The sequence below is a fragment of the Tursiops truncatus genome, chromosome 1, assembly GCF_011762595.2.
Source record: "Tursiops truncatus isolate mTurTru1 chromosome 1, mTurTru1.mat.Y, whole genome shotgun sequence".
In the NCBI taxonomy this organism is placed as follows: domain Eukaryota; kingdom Metazoa; phylum Chordata; class Mammalia; order Artiodactyla; family Delphinidae; genus Tursiops; species Tursiops truncatus.
In genome coordinates, this window is record NC_047034.1 from 124,622,542 (window position 1) to 124,639,176 (window position 16,635).

General features: G+C 41.1%; 1 long non-coding RNA gene across 1 annotated transcript in view; it reads right to left on the reverse strand.

Annotated features, from left to right (window-relative positions):
* Positions 1-7,364: 7,364 nt before the first annotated feature.
* Positions 7,365-16,635, reverse strand: part of LOC117313957 (uncharacterized) — a 391,794-nt gene continuing 382,523 nt past the window's right edge. Inside the window, exon 5 of the long non-coding RNA XR_004528573.2 lies at positions 7,365-7,470. This is a non-coding gene — a long non-coding RNA (uncharacterized lncRNA). The remainder of the gene's footprint in view (positions 7,471-16,635) is intronic.

Sequence of the window (16,635 nt, forward strand, 5' to 3'; positions counted from 1 at the left end):
CATACAGATGGCCAAGAAGCACATGAAAAGCTGCTCGACATCACTAATTACTAGAGAAATGCAAATTAAAACTACAATGAGGTATCACTTCATACTCAGTTAGAATGGGCATCATCAGAAAATCTACAAACAACAAATGCTGGAGAGGGTGTGGAGAAAAGGGAACTCTCTTGCACTGTTGGTGGGAATGTAAATTGATACAGCCACTATGGAGAACAGTATGGAGGTCCCTTAAGAAACTAAAAATAGAACAATCATATGACCCAGGAATACCACTCCTGGGCATATGTCTGGAGAAAACCATAATTCCAAAAGATACATGCACCCCAATGTTCATTGCAGTACCATTTACAATAGCCAGAACATGGAAGCAACCTAAGTGTCCATTGACAGATGAATGGATAAAAAAGATGTGCCACATATATACAATGGAATATTACTCAGCCATAAAAAGAAACAAAATTGAGTTATTTGTAGTGAGGTAGATGGACCTAGAGACTGTCATACAGAGTGAAGTAAGTCAAAAAGAGAAAAACAAATATTGTATATTAACGCATATATGTGGAATCCATTAATAGAAAAATGGTACAGATAAACCTATTTGCAAAGGAAAAAGAGAGACACAGACATAGAGTACAAACGTATGAACACCAAGTCGGGGGGAGGGGGTGTGGGATGAATTGGGAGATTCGGACTGATATACATACGCTACTATGTATAAAATAGATCAGGGGTCCCCTAGCTCCAGGCCACAGGCCAGTAGTGGTCCACGGCCTGTTAGCAACCAGGAGGCACAGCAGGAGGTAAGCAGTGGGCGAGCAAGTGAAGCTTCATCTGCCACTCCCCATCGCTCGCATTACCACCTGGACCATCCCCACTCCCCTGTCCGTGAAAAAACTGTCTTCCGCAAAGAAGACCAGTGTCTTCCACTGGTCCCTGATGCCAAAAAGGTTGGGGGCCGCTGAAATAGATAACTAATGAGAACCTACTATGTAGCATAGGGAACTCTACTCAATGCTCTGTGGTGACCTAAATGGGAAGGAAATCCAAAAAGGAGGGGATATATGTATATGTATAGCTGCTTCACTTTGCTGTACAGTGGAAATTAACACAACATTGTAAAGCAACTATACTCCAATTAAAAAAACAAAACAAAACAAAAGCAAGTATTCAGTAGTGCCTCCTCTATATCAGATACTGTTTTAGGTCCAGAGAATACAGCAATGAACAAAGCACGTCTCCATTTTCATAAAGCTCACATTCTAGTGGGTAAGGGAGGAAACTCATAATACACATAAAGCACCTAGCATAGTATCTGGCATACTTAATATAATACTATTTATTACACATATATTCGGTGTACATTAGTTAGGTACCAGGCTGTTCCACATGTTGAAAATGCAGAGAACAAGAAAGGGTATCTGCTGTCAGAAAGAGCAGAAAACTAACAAGGAAATAGTTGTATAGGGCAATTTCCAATATTTGTACAGGACATTTCCATAGAAAATGGGAAGCTAAAATACAATAATGGGATAGTAATTGCATCTGTCAGTATGCTTTCCATTGCAAGGAACAGGAAACCCAAATAAAGCTGGCTTAAATAGTAAAAGGGCTTTATTGGTAACAAGGTCTGATGATAGAGTAGGATTCAAGCACGGTTATTCAAGACCTGGCTTTGTATGTATGTGTCTCTCTGCCTGTTATCTTTTGTATATCTGTGTCATCTTCAGGTGGTACTTATGGTCACAAAAAGGCTACCAGGAGTACCAAGGCAGGCTTCCCTGGTGGTCACATCCCATAATTATGACAAAAGTCCCATGCTGTGACTGATTGGATTGCCAGTGAACAAATTCCTGTGGCTACAACAGTGGCATGGGTTAATTGACTTAGGACTGGATTATTTGAACTAAATAGTGTTGCAAGGGATCACATTGTCGTGATTGACAGTTTAGCTCCATTCTCCTCTCCAGTTTCCACTTCAGTAAATGATTGGGGAAAGGGCAAAATTTAGGATAATCATGGTATTTCTGAGGAGATGACCATCTGAGATGAGACTTGAATGTCAAAGAAACGTCTAGCCCTTTGAAACTCTGGGGTCAGAACATTTCATGCACAAAAAGAAATAAGTAAAAACAACCATGTATTAGCTGACTAGGGCTGACATAACAAAGTACCAGAGACTGGGTGGCTTAAACAACCGCAATGTGTTTTCTCACTATTCTGGAGGCCAAAAGTCCAAGATCAAGGTATTGTCAGGGTTGTCTTCTTACACCTCTCTCCTTGGCTTGTGCATAGCATGTATCTTCACATGATCTTCCCTTTTTGTGTCTGTGTTCTGTGTCTTAATCTCCTTCTTTTATAGAGACATGAATCATATTGTATAAGGGCCCACCCTAATGACCTCATTTTAACTTAATTAGCTCTTTAAAGACCCTATCTCCAAATACAGTCACATTCTTAGGCACAGGGGATTAGCACTTCAACACATGAATTTGCAGGGTAGTACGATTCAGCGTGGAACACCCCCCTATATGGAGAAATTGACTTGCCATATTTGACGGACAGATGGGCCAGTGTGCCTAGAACAAGGTAAACAGGGAAGTGTTGCTACAAAATGACATCAGAGAGTTAGGCAGGGCTCCATCCATCTAGGGCCTTGCAGGATATGGAATGTATTTAGATTTTACATTTTTTAAAAATTTATTTATTTATTTATTTATTTTTATTTTTGGCTGCCTTCGGTCTTTGTTGCTGTGCACGGGCTATTCTTCGTTGCAGTTCCCCAGCTTCTCATTGCGGTGGCTTCTCTTGTTGCAGAGCACGGGCTCTAGGCATGCGGGCTTCATGAGTTGTGGCACTCGGGCTCCGTAGTTGTGGCTCACAGGCTCTAGAGCACAGGCTCAGTAGTTGTGGCGCACGGGCTTAGTTGCTCTGCAGCATGTGGGATCTTCCCGGACCAGGGCTCGAACCCGTGTCCCCTGCACTGGCAGGCGGATTCTTAACCACTGCGTCACCAGCGAAGTCCCAGATTTTACATTTTTGATGGTTGTCAGTATTAGTATTAATATTATTACATTCAGAAAACTATGTATGAAAAATCAATGATTCTAGCTGAAGGGAGAAATAACCATGTTTCCACCAAAGGAGTAAACAGGTAGAGAGATAGGAGGTCTTACTTTTAAAAGCTCAGCTGCATCTCTTTAAATTGGTTGAGAGTATGAATAATTTAAATACAAAAATGGGGCATAGCATTTCTCAAGTAACCTACAATACATTCCTCCCTCCAATACCCCCTACACACACTGCCAACCCACCTGTGTTTGGCACATTTCCATGGTAACTGTCATGCTATTTAACTGCTGGATTGTGTTGTTAATATGGTGATTTAACATTTTCCATGTGGGTTAAACTGGATACAAAAAGCTGCAACATCTTAGTCATGTAGGATAAATTTATGGAATTTTCAATAGCTTCATTAAGCCATGTTTCTTCATAATTTTAGAAGAGATTTATTGCTAAAATCAAGAGTTTAGCTCAGAATGGTACTTGAAATGTGCTTGTCTCCTAGGGGAGACTTTTTTCAAAATGGCAGTCTTGCTTTAGGCTTTTTCTTACCAGAGAGAAGAGTGATGGAATACAGCCAGAGGTCTGGCAGAAGGTGTCGAGATTGCGGATGTAGAACCAAGAGTCTGATGCTAATGAAACTGGATGGGAGAGTAGTTAAAAGAACTTCCCAAATAGTGGTAATAGGACTGGATATTCAGAGTGCACCCGGGGGTCCTGCGGATCTGCCTCTTGCTTCAGTGGGGTTTGGTGTTTGGAAGGAACATACTGGGGGACACCCCTTCTTCTGGTCTCTGAATACCCTCCAAACTCCAGAGCCAGCCAACACCATTTTTTGTGGTTAGTTCCTTATTATAGAACAAACATGAGCTCCCAGATTCATCAGAATTATTCCACCAAGGTAGAGGCTGCCATCAACCACTTGGCCCACCTGCATCTGCAGGCCTCCTGCACCTACCTCTCTCAGGGCTTCTACTTTGACCACAAGCATGTGGCTCTGAAGGGAGTTGAACATCTCTTGAAGATGTGTCCTCTTCCAGGAAGTGTCCCAAGATGATTGCAGTAAAACCCTAGATGCTATAGAAATGACCGTAGTCCTGGAGGAGAACCTCAACCAGGCTGTTCTGGATCTGCATGCCCTGGGTTCTGCCTGCACAGACCCCCATCTCTGTGACTTACTGGAGATCTGCTTCCTAGATGAGTGGGTGAAACTCATCCAGAAGATGAACAGTCACCTGACTTACCCCCACAGGCTAGCCAGACTCCAGTCTGGGTTTCTGAGTATCTCTTAGAAAGACTCAACCCCAAGCACAGCTAGGAGCCCCCAGAGCCCAGTGGCCTTTGAGGAGCCCCTCTGCATCCCCCTGGTGTCAGGGCTTCTCCCCGAGCCTCTTTCAGCTGCCACTAAGCAACTTTTTAACCAGCTGTCTCCCAAACCATGGACCGAATGGAAACAGTAAAGCTTTTTGCAGCAGGAAAAAAAAAAAAAAAAAATAGGAAGACTGGTCATTTCAAAATCGCCTGCAGAAATTTCAAAAAATACAGATTCTCAGGTCCCTTCCCCTGCCCATTCCAAAAACTTCTGATTCCATTGGTTTGGGCTGAGAGTTGCAAATCTATATTATTTTCATGCATCCCAGGTTATTCCAGTCTTGTCCACTTTGGTAACCACTGCCTTCCAGCAATGAATACTGAAGTATGATCCCCAAACTACTTGCATAGGATCATTCAGGGAAAATGCTTAAACTTCAGATTCCTGGGCCCCCTTTCTACCCTGGTAAGTTACAAAGAAGGGCCACAGCAACAAGAATCTGAATTTTTGCCCATGTCCAGTCCTTCTTGGTTATTCTGGGAACATGACTAAGCTGTGTTCAAAGACATTTGATAAGTATGTATGTAACCAGCTGTCTTTAGCTGTAATAGGGAACAAAAAAAGAAGGAGGTATAGGTCTGCTTCTCAAGGAACTCAGAAAAGTCAAGCTACATAGTGAGGTAAGGCATATCCTAATGAAAGAGACCAACTTAAGGCAGTATTAGATGAACTACATTTATAATTCTGAGAAGTAGTCCTATAGGAATTCTAAAGAGAGAAAGATAGATCAGTATGATCTGGGCTAGTCTTGGAAGGCTTCCTGGAGGAAGTGGTACTTGAGCTCAGTTTTTGGATAAGAAGAAAAGTGGAAACAGTAGTATATTCTGCATGTGGGGAATACAGAAGAATAGTGATATAGACCTAGATAGAGATCAGGATGAAAATTTGCTAAGTTTTCAAAAATTTGTCAATTATTCACCTAAGAGTATCTGTTTCTTCCTTTGTTTCCTCATTTGTAGAATGTCAACATTGAACAAGATCATGTATGAATATGCATAACAAAAACCTAGGCTCCTAATGAAACATCAACCTATGCTGGTCCTACCCTCTCCTCCTTCAAGATGAAGACTGCAGTTACACATAATGTGAAACTATGTTTTTTTTTTTTCTTGTCCCATATGCCAAAGAGAATATGGTCTGTCAGTCATCATTGCTCTTGCCAAATGTCTTTGAAAAGGTTAGGGAAAACTATCTTATTGCTTTAAAAATATTTTATAATATAACTATGTGACTGAGCTATCTCAATTACCATCTTCAAAACTTAGATGGACTTGGTTTCCTTCAAGACTCAAGATTATGTGATAGGGTGTGACCAAGATGCTTCAGTACTAAAAATCTTTATTGAATGAATGGTATATATATACATATATATATATATATATATATATACACACACAATATTATATATATATAAATATATACACATATATATGTATATATACACACATATACATATATATTACATTAAATAATTTTTACATAGATGTAGAAAAATTTTAGATCATCGGAATTTTCTGATTCTTATAGGATCCCCTCAACTACTGCAGATACTTGTTTTCTTTAGATTTTACTATCAATTTTCTCGCCAGTAAGAATATCCTGGGATCTACAGATTAGTGACAAGTCAACTACTGGTAAAGCTTAAGGAACAGCTGTAGTGATAGACCACCTTAGGCTCACAAGGTAGGCAGGGAGAATGAAAAGTGCAGGGGCTGTGAAGTCATAGAACTTGGCTTGAAACCTGGCTCTGCCAAACGTCCTGGCAGTGTGACTTTGATCATGGCACTCAAACCCCCTGACGTTCAGATGCAATATGTGTAAGAAAAGAAAAATAATACGTGTGTTTCACGGTTGTGTTACCAGGAACCATTCTCTTATAGTATAGTACTATATGCGGCACTCAATAAACATGTGTAAAAGAGGAAAAGGTGAGAGGGAGAAAGGGAGAGGTAAAGAGAGAAAAGAGAGGTGAAAAGAAAGACAGTAATCAAGGCACTTCAGGGATGTTCAGAAATGTAAAAGAGAGCTGAAATCATTTAGGAGGTTTTAGAAATTTTTATTGATACCATTGATACTGCATACATCAGATCATGGAAATTAGACGAGGACCCTGGCTAATCTAAGCCTGATGGAGAGAGAGGATATTTCTCAAAGCTTTTCTAAGAGCCCCAGTATTCCAATGCTTTATCTAGGCCACAACCTTCCAACACCATGGCAACGTATATAACAAAACGGAGAAGAGGGTGCTGATGATTATCCAGAGAAGTGGGAGTGCTTTGTCTCCCTAGCTGCTCCGTGATCCACAGCACCAACAAGAATATCCAGGCTTAAGATGTAAAGATACCAAGTTATCAGAATTTTCTTGTATTTTACATTAGTAGGAAAATACGTCTTTTCCAGACTAAAATCTTATTCACAAAGGCTGTAACTGGTCTCAAACGAACATGCCTTAGTTCAGATATTCTAAGTAATTAGGGGAACTGAGGAACAAAGGAAAAAAAAACAAAACCAAGAAATTCATGTAGGGCCGTTCACAGCTAACCTGTTTCACATAATGCTAGCCAATGTGGGTAGGGGATCAGGGCTCAAATTCAAATATTTTGTGCCCCTTCATATTTCAATTTAATTAGAATATTATGATTAACATTAAGTAGCATCATTTGGCCTTTGCAATTTATATTCATTAATATTCCTCAAGGTAAGTATTAAGACCAAGTAGTGTAATTCCAGGAACATCAGAGGCAAAAACCTGTTTTGGTTGTTTTCCTCAGAACTCCAAGAACCCAGATTGGAAACTTGGGGCCCAGAAGGCTAAAATCATCATCCAGCTATTTGAATCATAGTTAGTAAAATAGCCTTCTGCCATCTCATCCAACAGGCATATATAAAACGTTAAAGACTTTTAATTAAAAAGTAACAAATAAATTATGGGTGCTAACTTTATAGAACTTAATTATATGCAATTAACTTTTACCTTATTATAAAATTATTTTCTTTGTTTGAGCTTCCCACCGAAAACAGCCTGGCCCAGCAATCTAAAAGAGATTAAACAAACATTTCCTCATTAGAGATCATGGGAGGACATGTCCAGGAACTAAACAGCTGATCTCTATTGCATTTCTGAGCTGCTATCTTAAAATGGGATGGATTCTTCACGCCTCCACCTCTCTCCAGGTTTTCAAGAGAGAATCACCTGGGAAGCTACACACATCTTTTTAAAGGATCTATTTATAAGGTGCAAATGCTCAGAAAAGGGAACTCAGTATCCTGGTCCAGCAAGAAGCCTCAGGGGTCCACACAGGGCAGTGCTAACCGCCCCTCCCTCTACTGCTTCCCAATCTCCTCAGAGTCTGTGAGGCATCTTGAGGGGGAGAGATATGGGAGGATAGAAGGGGGTCAGTTTCCATTCAGAACAGCCCCTCATATGAATTCATACCCTGAACAATAAGCACTGCCCTGCTTTGTTGTTCAGAGCCATGAGTAATGCACGGGAGCCGGGAGGCTGGAGAAAAGCTCTGGATGACGTAGGCTGCATCGCAGGCGAGCCTGCTCAAGTCCTGACGACTGAGCATGGAAATTTTGTATTACCTTTCAGAGTGCCAACTTCTTATCTGCCCAAGAGAATTTCCTTTTGAAAGCATACACATAGAGTTAATAGAGTCAGGGATAGAGTCTGTTCTTTAAGCGCTGTGCTCCCTTTTATCCTGATGATACAGAAGTTCCCACTTCTTGAGAAAGCCACATTTAAGTGGTGGAGCTTCAGGTAATTCCCTGGATTGAAGTTACTGCAAAAGTCACTCAGGTAATCTGACTATAATGATCACAAACATATCCTTCTTGTTATGAGAGGGAAAAATAAAAGAACAGACCAGTTGAAAAGTATCTTATCTCTGACTCTAGACCAGTGTGTAGCTCTTAATTCTATCATCCACCTTGCTTGGTGACCCTAGGTTAACCTCTTTGGGCCTCTGATTCCCAGTCCACGAAATAGAAAACTTGGAAGATCTGAAAAGGTCCTTTTCTGCCTTAAGATTCCACAAATCTGTGTTCTACTAACTCATATTCCCTTACCCCCATTATTGTTCTATCATCTTACACTAGCAATAACAGGGCCTTACCCTATGCCATTGTGCTTTGTATTACTTTATTAATTTCTTACAATAAACTTATAAACTAGATGTTATTAGAGTGACCACATAACAGATAAGGAAACTCAACATTTAGAGATGATAGGCAATTTGTTTGGGGTCTTGTAGCCAGTAAGTGACCAAGCTTGGATCTGAAACCGTCTGTTTACCTTTAAGACCTGACTCTAAGTTTCTATGCTATATCACATCTCTTCTGAACAGCTGGTATGTGATATCATGATATCTTCTGATAGACTGGACTAATTGTACAGACATGTTTCCGTGGGCTGAGCAAAAGGGCACAGAAACAAGCACAGGCACATCATCAACTGTTTCGATTAAGCCTTCAAAGGGTCCACCATGAAGAAAATGATTCCTCAGGCTGCAAATACAGCAAGAACATCAGAAGCCATATATATAAGTATATAAATATGTATGTATGTATATATATATACATATATATGTGTCTATCTATATATCTATCCATATCTACCTATCTTCTATCTATCTATCTCTATCTATCCATCCATCCATCCATCCATCCATTCATGGATTATCTATATCCATCTATCTGTTTCCCTTATCCTTCTGTTAAGTGTCTGCAATATCCTGGAGAATTTCTTATGACAATTGATTTAATAAATATTCTTACATGAACCTATGTAGAATATTTGGAAAAGACATTAATGTTTGAACTCCGAGAATTGAGAATCAAACCCAGCCACTTGACTATTGTAAAAGGAGCTACATTTTTTAAAAAGTCGAAGCTTCTTCCAAGTAAAACAACTCAGAAAACATTTGATTCTTCATTTTTAATAGTACTTTTAAAAACTAAACAGATTTCTTTTCACAAAGTTTATGTACAAGATAGGCAATACAAATGATTTAAACCTGTGTCAACAATGATAACTACCAGAGGAGAAACAAATACTGCCCAGGACTAATGAGAATGAAATCAGACTCTTTACAGTCATACATTAGATGAGCTACAATGCCCCAAATCCAGCTATGGTATATATTATCCCCAACCTTACCAGTTCTATCCCAGTACAGAATACAGCACAGCACTTCACCATAGAGTTAATCTTGCAAGAGAGTAAGTCAGTGAATTATTTCACAGAAACAATTACATCAACACTACTGAGTTTTTAATATTTCTGTTGCCCTTGTTTTTCACTTTCTATTGCACTTACACATTCAGCAATGTTTATTGATATATTATTGGCCATTAGATTTCTCAATGAGAAAAATACCTATTACAGAAAATACTTTTGTTAGAAAATACCTAATTCTAAACATACCAAAATGATCTCTACGTGTTTCTCACTTTTCATAACTTGGGAACAACATGCTGGCCTGCAAGCTCTGTAAGGGCGAAAACCTGGGTTGGTTGATGTTTCTTAAGTTCCTAGAATGGTGCCTGGCACTCAAAATATAATCAGTGGAAAGTTGAATAAATAATTATTATCAGAAAGGTAGGCTTATTTCCTCCTGAGTCAATTCTTGCCCAGTAAGCAAGTCAGAGATTTACTATATTTGGAAGTGTCTTGCTGTATAAAAATAAAGAAAAATCTACTTGACATCTTGAGGTCCTGCTGTCACCAAATCCAAATGACCATGTCACCCAGGTACTAATTCTTAAAAGTCCCAGAATAGTAGACAGTTTGTTCCAATGTTATAGTCTCTCTGCCAATACAGAAAGTAATTGGCAGCTTCTCTCAGTAGAATACTATATTCAGACTCATTTAGATGCAAGTGACAGAACTCATTTCTACCAGCTTAAGGAAAGTAACGGTTTTTATTGCACAGTTCTAGAGGCTACTTAGAGCAGATAAGGGCAAGATGTATAACCAGGGATCTCCAGGTTCTGGAGCCAGAGCCTCTGTCTCTTTGGAAACAGGTAGTGTTTGTCCCGTTATCCCTGTGGATACGCTTTCATTGTTCTTTCCCAGTCGAGTGGGCCCAGTGCCTATCACAGTGCCAAGCATGCAATGAGTGTGCTGTTAATATATTTAAATGAATGAATGGATGGTATATCTCTGCTTCTTCATGAATATTGAGAAGAAATGGCTGCACAGAATTGCTTTTGATTCCAGCATTGCTGACTAACTTGTATCTCTTTTTGCAATTTGAAATTCTTAGGAAAAGAATCTACTGACTCAACTTGGCAATGAATTAACTCCTTCTTGGGTAAGGGTCTATCTTTTGTTTAATCAGCTCTTACTAGAGAGGCCTATCCCACTAAAAGTGAGGCAGATGTTCAGAAAAGGAGGCATTGCCTGAGCAGGTTTTCAAAGAAATATCCACTAAAACAGTGGTCGACTGTTTGCAAAGATGGCTACAATAATCCCTGCCCACAGGCCCCTCTGCAGTTGACTTTGCTGCTTCTCCCATCAAGAATCCGGGTCCATTTCCTGCCCTTGGTTCTGGGCTGGCTTTATGACCTGCTTTGAGTAGCAGAATGTGGGGGAATTGATGGTGTGAGAGTCCCTAAGCCTGATTTTCAAGAAGCCTGAGCACACTGCCACCACCATTTGAAGAACCCCATGTTTGCCGTTGGATACAGAGGCTCCTACTGTGAGTCAGTGCTAACCACCGGATAAGAAAACGAGGCTGCATTAGACTGTCCAGCCCTGGTTAAGCTAACAGATGGCTGTTGCCATGTGAGTGACCTTGGATGAGATCAAGGGAAGTACTGTGAGCAAATAAAATGGTCCATGTTTTAAGCTTCTATGTTTTAGGGTGGTTTATTATGCAGAAATGGTTAACTGATGTAAATGTTCATAAATTTTAGTAACTTTACTGTTCTTCAGTTGACAAAGAAGGTACTAAAGTAGAATCCTGAGTGGCACCAAGGCTTTCATTCATATATTGACTATTTATCTAGGTCAACCTGATTGAAAACAAATCAAAAAACTGTGAAAGAACTGAAGTTTTCCTTGTCACTTAAATAGAAAGAGACTTGGGTGTGTATCCTGGTTCCAATACGTATTAGCTATTCTAGTACTTAAGCTCCCTGGACCTCAGTTTAATTATCTATCCAATAGGAACAATGATATGTATATTTCAGGCAGGGCTGTGAATGTTATCTCCTACAAAATATGCACAACCATTGCACTGGGGTATTTTGTGAAAATTAAATGAGATCACTTATATAAAATTTATATTAAATGTGTGGTGAAATACAGGCATAAACTCCATCTTTCAAAGCATACTGTAAAGTTCAATTTGCCTCTCATAGGAGTTTAGGCACTAAATACATGGGGAAGTTTTGGGTACACAGCTGGGCACAGAGCCTTTAAACCAAGAAAGTACATTTGTGTGTATCCTCTCTCCCTCTAGAAGATAAAACAGCTCTGCCACCCTGTCCAAGGTGTTCCCTAGCTAACGTAAGTGGTAGTGCAGCTCTCCTTCAGATAAGTGAGCCCCAGACACCATCTCGTATAGCTTGGTCCTGGAAACTCTATCACATGATAGTTCTTTGAAAATGTGGTTTGGTGATCAATCAAGTTTAGGAAATGCCACCAAGTATCTGACCACCGGGAGATTGGTAATTTACATTAGCATATAAAGGTCCTGAGAAATCCTGCAGTAAATAACAAACAAAAAACCTTTTTTAGGGAGGGTGGGAAGGAGGGAGACGCAGGAGGGAAGAGATATAGGAACATATGTATATGTATAACTGACTCACTTTGTTATAAAGCAGAAACTAACACACCATTGTAAAGCAATTATACTCCAATAAAGATGTTTAAAAAATTAAATTAAATAAAACAAACCTTTCTTAAACAGTATTTTACTTTTTGTTTTAAATATAAAGTGACTTTCACCATATAATGCCTTTTAACACACACGGAACTAGGACTGTGGAACTAGGACTGTGGAAAGTCCTAATCTAATGTGACCGCCCCCAAACCCACTTTATAGAGGACACTGAGGTCCCAGGGGTGCAGGGATTTGTACACAGTCAAGTACAAACTAGACTCTACTATTCAGGTACAGCACTTGCCAGCCCCTTCATTTGCCTTCTCCTGTAATGACTCTCCCAATAAATCCCTTTGGAGTCATCTCCTACCTCCTATTTCTCCTCCCACATGCAATCATCCTCTTAAAGCACGTAAAGGCTGGGGAATTCCTTCACCACCCTGCTCCACAAATGGAGAAGCAGCACTTCCATTCTGTCAAGTGTAGAACAATGGCTTGGCTGGCTCCATCTATCTCTGCTAACGACCTAAGCATGCTGCTGTGGTTTATCTATTACAAACAGGGCACAAACGAAAAAACCACAGGCCTTCCTCACAGTCTGGATATTTGCACAAGCCTTGGTTCTCCCACGGAGATATTTTCTTTGGCCCAGCTGGGTTTTCCTGAGTAGTCAGATGTGACAAGTGCATTTAACCCACTAGGGAAAGAGTAAGGGACTAAGGGAAGTTGATGACAGTCTTAAGGGACATTTGAGAGGCAGGACTGCCTAGTGATTAAGACCATGGGCTCTGTAGTCGGTCACACCTGGGTTTGAACGCCAGCTCCACCACCAGCTTGGGCAAGTTAACTAACATTTTTAACCTCTGTTTCCTCATCTGTGAAATGGCAATTATAAAAAGTTATACCTCATATAGTCACTGAAAGTATTAAATAAAATCATAGAAAAAAAAATCATGGATATAAAATGCTTAACACAGGCTCAGTAAACGATAGCTACTATTAGTAGCAATGTTATTAATACAAGGAGTCTCTAACTCCCTTAAAACAGCAGTCCCCAACCTTTTTGGCACTGGGGTCCGGTTTTGTGGAAGACTATTTTTCCTTGGGCGAGGCTGGGTGGGCTGGGCATGGTTCAGGCGATAAAATGGGAGATGGGGAGCAATGGGGAGCAGTTGACGAAGCTTTGCTTGCTTGTCCACCGCTCACCTCCTGCTGTGCGGCCTGCTTCCCAACAGGCCACAGACCCGTACTGGTCTGCGGCCCCGGGGGCTGGGGAACCCTGCCTTAAAATATGTATTCATTCATATAGCAAATGTCCGGGTCCTTCCTACCTGTCTGGCATGCTGTTAGATCCTGAAGATTATAGACAAAAGTAATACGCAAAAAAAAAACGTAATACGCTACCTTTCTGTTCAAAAAGCTCACATTGTAGTAAAGACAGCAAACTGACAATGACCACACCTGGTGCAGGTGCGTTGACAAAGGAAAGCTAATAGGAGGAGCCCATAAGATTGCAGTCAGGGAGAGGTGTGCTTCAGTAAGGTGTGACTGCAACAGAGCCTTGGAGGATTAAATAATTTAACTACCTAATAAAGAGTTGGCCATATAGAATGTGCTTCACACCTAGTAGCCACATATAAGAGAGTAGGAGTTAGGCAGGTGAGGTGAAGCTGAAGCCGTATCAGGAAGATGACCAGCTTGAGGGGACAAGGACAGCATGTCAGATCCTGCAGGACATTTCTTCACAGCCAAGGCAAAGTGAAAATGAGGCTGGGCCAGTACACAGACTCTCTGTCAGACAGGGACTTTTATCTCAACAGAAGTGTTTGGCCATTTAATTTAAAAGGTTATGGGGGGCTTCCCTGGTGGTGCAGTGGTTGAGAGTCCGCCTGCCAATGCAGGGGACACGGGTTCGTGCCCCGGTCCAGGAAGATCCCACATGCCACGGAGCGGCTGGGCCCGTGAGCCATGGCCGCTGAGCCTGCGCGTCCGGAGCCTGTGCTCCGCAACGGGAAAGGCCACAGCAGTGAGAGGCCCGCGTACAGCCAAAAAAAAAAAAAAAAAAAAAAAAGGTTATGGGGGCCAATAATAGATCTTAAGCAAGGGTGGGGATGTATACAGACTTGCACTTGGGGAGATCATTTCAGCAGGATCATGGAGCTTAGATTGTGGAGCAGCTTAATGAAACTGGGTCACGCCTAACTGTAGTAAATTCTTCCCTAAGAAGCCTTCCCTGCACCCAGGCCATGCCAAATCTCCTCCAGCAATGTGTCACATGCCTTCCCATAGACTAATATCACAGTAACTGATGTATATTCCTCCACTCCTCTACTGGGCTCAAAGAACTGAAGGAGTATTAACTGGCACCCACACACTTCTCCCTTCCTCCCAATACCTTGCATGAGACAATGGCCCCCAAATGTTTGTTGAATGACTGAAAGGAGACACAATCACACAAACTTGTTCCACCTGTAGATGACCTCCTTAACCGGAACTCCCTTCCTGTCAATCTTAACCAATGTCTCTTGGAACTGTCCTATAGATCAAACCAGAGTAGGCTTGGGAGATACAATACAGGATGTGCAATTAAATTTAAATTTTAGATAGACAACAAATTATTTTTTAGTTTAAGTATGTCCCATGCAATTTTTTGAGACACACTCACACTAAAAAATTATCTGTTGTTTATCTGACCTTCAAATTTACCTGGGAATCCTGTATTTTTATTTGTTAAATCAGGCCAATACTACACCAGGCCAAGCGTGCTAATGTTGTCACTCTGGAAATGTCAGATGCCTGTTCCTCCCTTCTCCAACAGTTCATTTTCTCCATTTAACCCCAGAATTCCTAAGTGTTCGCCCTCCTACTTTAAAGCTACAGTGATGAATAACCATGTTTCCAAATCACAAACATAGACATGTCATATGATACATGAGCTAGAGTAAAGGTTATTTCTCAACTCTGCCACTTACAAATTTTGTACGGACTTTCTATGTATCTGTTTTGTCATTTATAAAATTAGGTCAATGATGCTTCACAGGGTTGTGACAAAAATTAGAAATAATATATTAAAGTGTCTCATACAGGGACTAAAATACAGATGTTCCATTCAACTGGTATTTCCCAGACACTTACTCTGTGCTAGGCAGACACTAGGAATTTCCCTGCCCTCACAGACTTTAAAGTTTGAGGTAGAGATGTTTATAGAGACAGAGACGGACATCATGGGGCCCTTAAAATATGTAGGCAACTTGATTACCATACCCACTGATTTTCCAATACTCACTCTTGTCTTATTTTTACACATGTGTGTGTGCACGCACACATACGCATCTATCATGACCGTGGCAGTAGCTCAGAAAGTCAGGTGCAGGGAAATTAGCCAAGAGCCAGCAAAAGCAACAGAGAAGGGCCAGCCAGACGTTGTCAGTGGGCTTATCTCAGTACCTGACTTCTAATCTGCTTCCGCCTTGGGGGATGACCCTACTCTGTTCCAAGCTGTTCCTGAACACCAGTAATCTCCTGTCCTACTCAGGTCCTCTAACATAAGAATCAAGTACAGTGTCATTGCAACCTGTGTCCCTGGCTCCAGGGACAAGATTCCAGGTGGCTGCACCAGCTCCTGGCAGAGGTGAGGTAGGCGGGACTGCTGGCAGTGCCCTTCCCATTATTTCTCAGGCAGCTGCTCTCATCATCTACCTGAGCAGTTGGCCTGCTCTGCAGTGCCCCTGCCTGTTCATTCATAGGCACAAAGAGTCCCCTGCCCAATTCCTGGACCAGACTTGACGAAGGCAGGGAGGACACGAATAGCCTCTGACCAGCTGGTCAGGGCTAAAATTTATCTTGTGTGAGTCAAGTGTACCAGGGAGCCCTGACACTGTTTTCCCCTGGCTCTGGCTCAGTGTGCCCATCTGCATTCCTCATCTTTTGACCTTGCTTCTTGATTTGCACTTCATTTCCACTGCTGAGACCCTGGACACAAGTTGCTATCTACTATCTGTCTGTATCCTTTCACTTTTCCTGAGGTCTCAACCCTCCCATCTAATATGAATAAATATCTTTTATTGTCAGCTCCTATGTGGGGTATTTGACATGTATTACCATATTTAAATCTCATCACAGCTTTACAAGATAATTATTATGTCCCCAATTTTATGTGAGAAACCCAAGGCTCACAGAGATTAATTAAGCTGCCCAAACTCACAGAGCTAGTTAGGGACTGCCAGGAATTAGAACCCAACTCCTTTTAGTTCCAAAGCCTTTGCATTATGCTTAACTTACCTTTGGCTAGAGTAGACTTCTCCAAATAATGTAAACCACTCAGATCAACAAAGCTGCCACCAGTCAAACTTTGCATACCCCCACTAA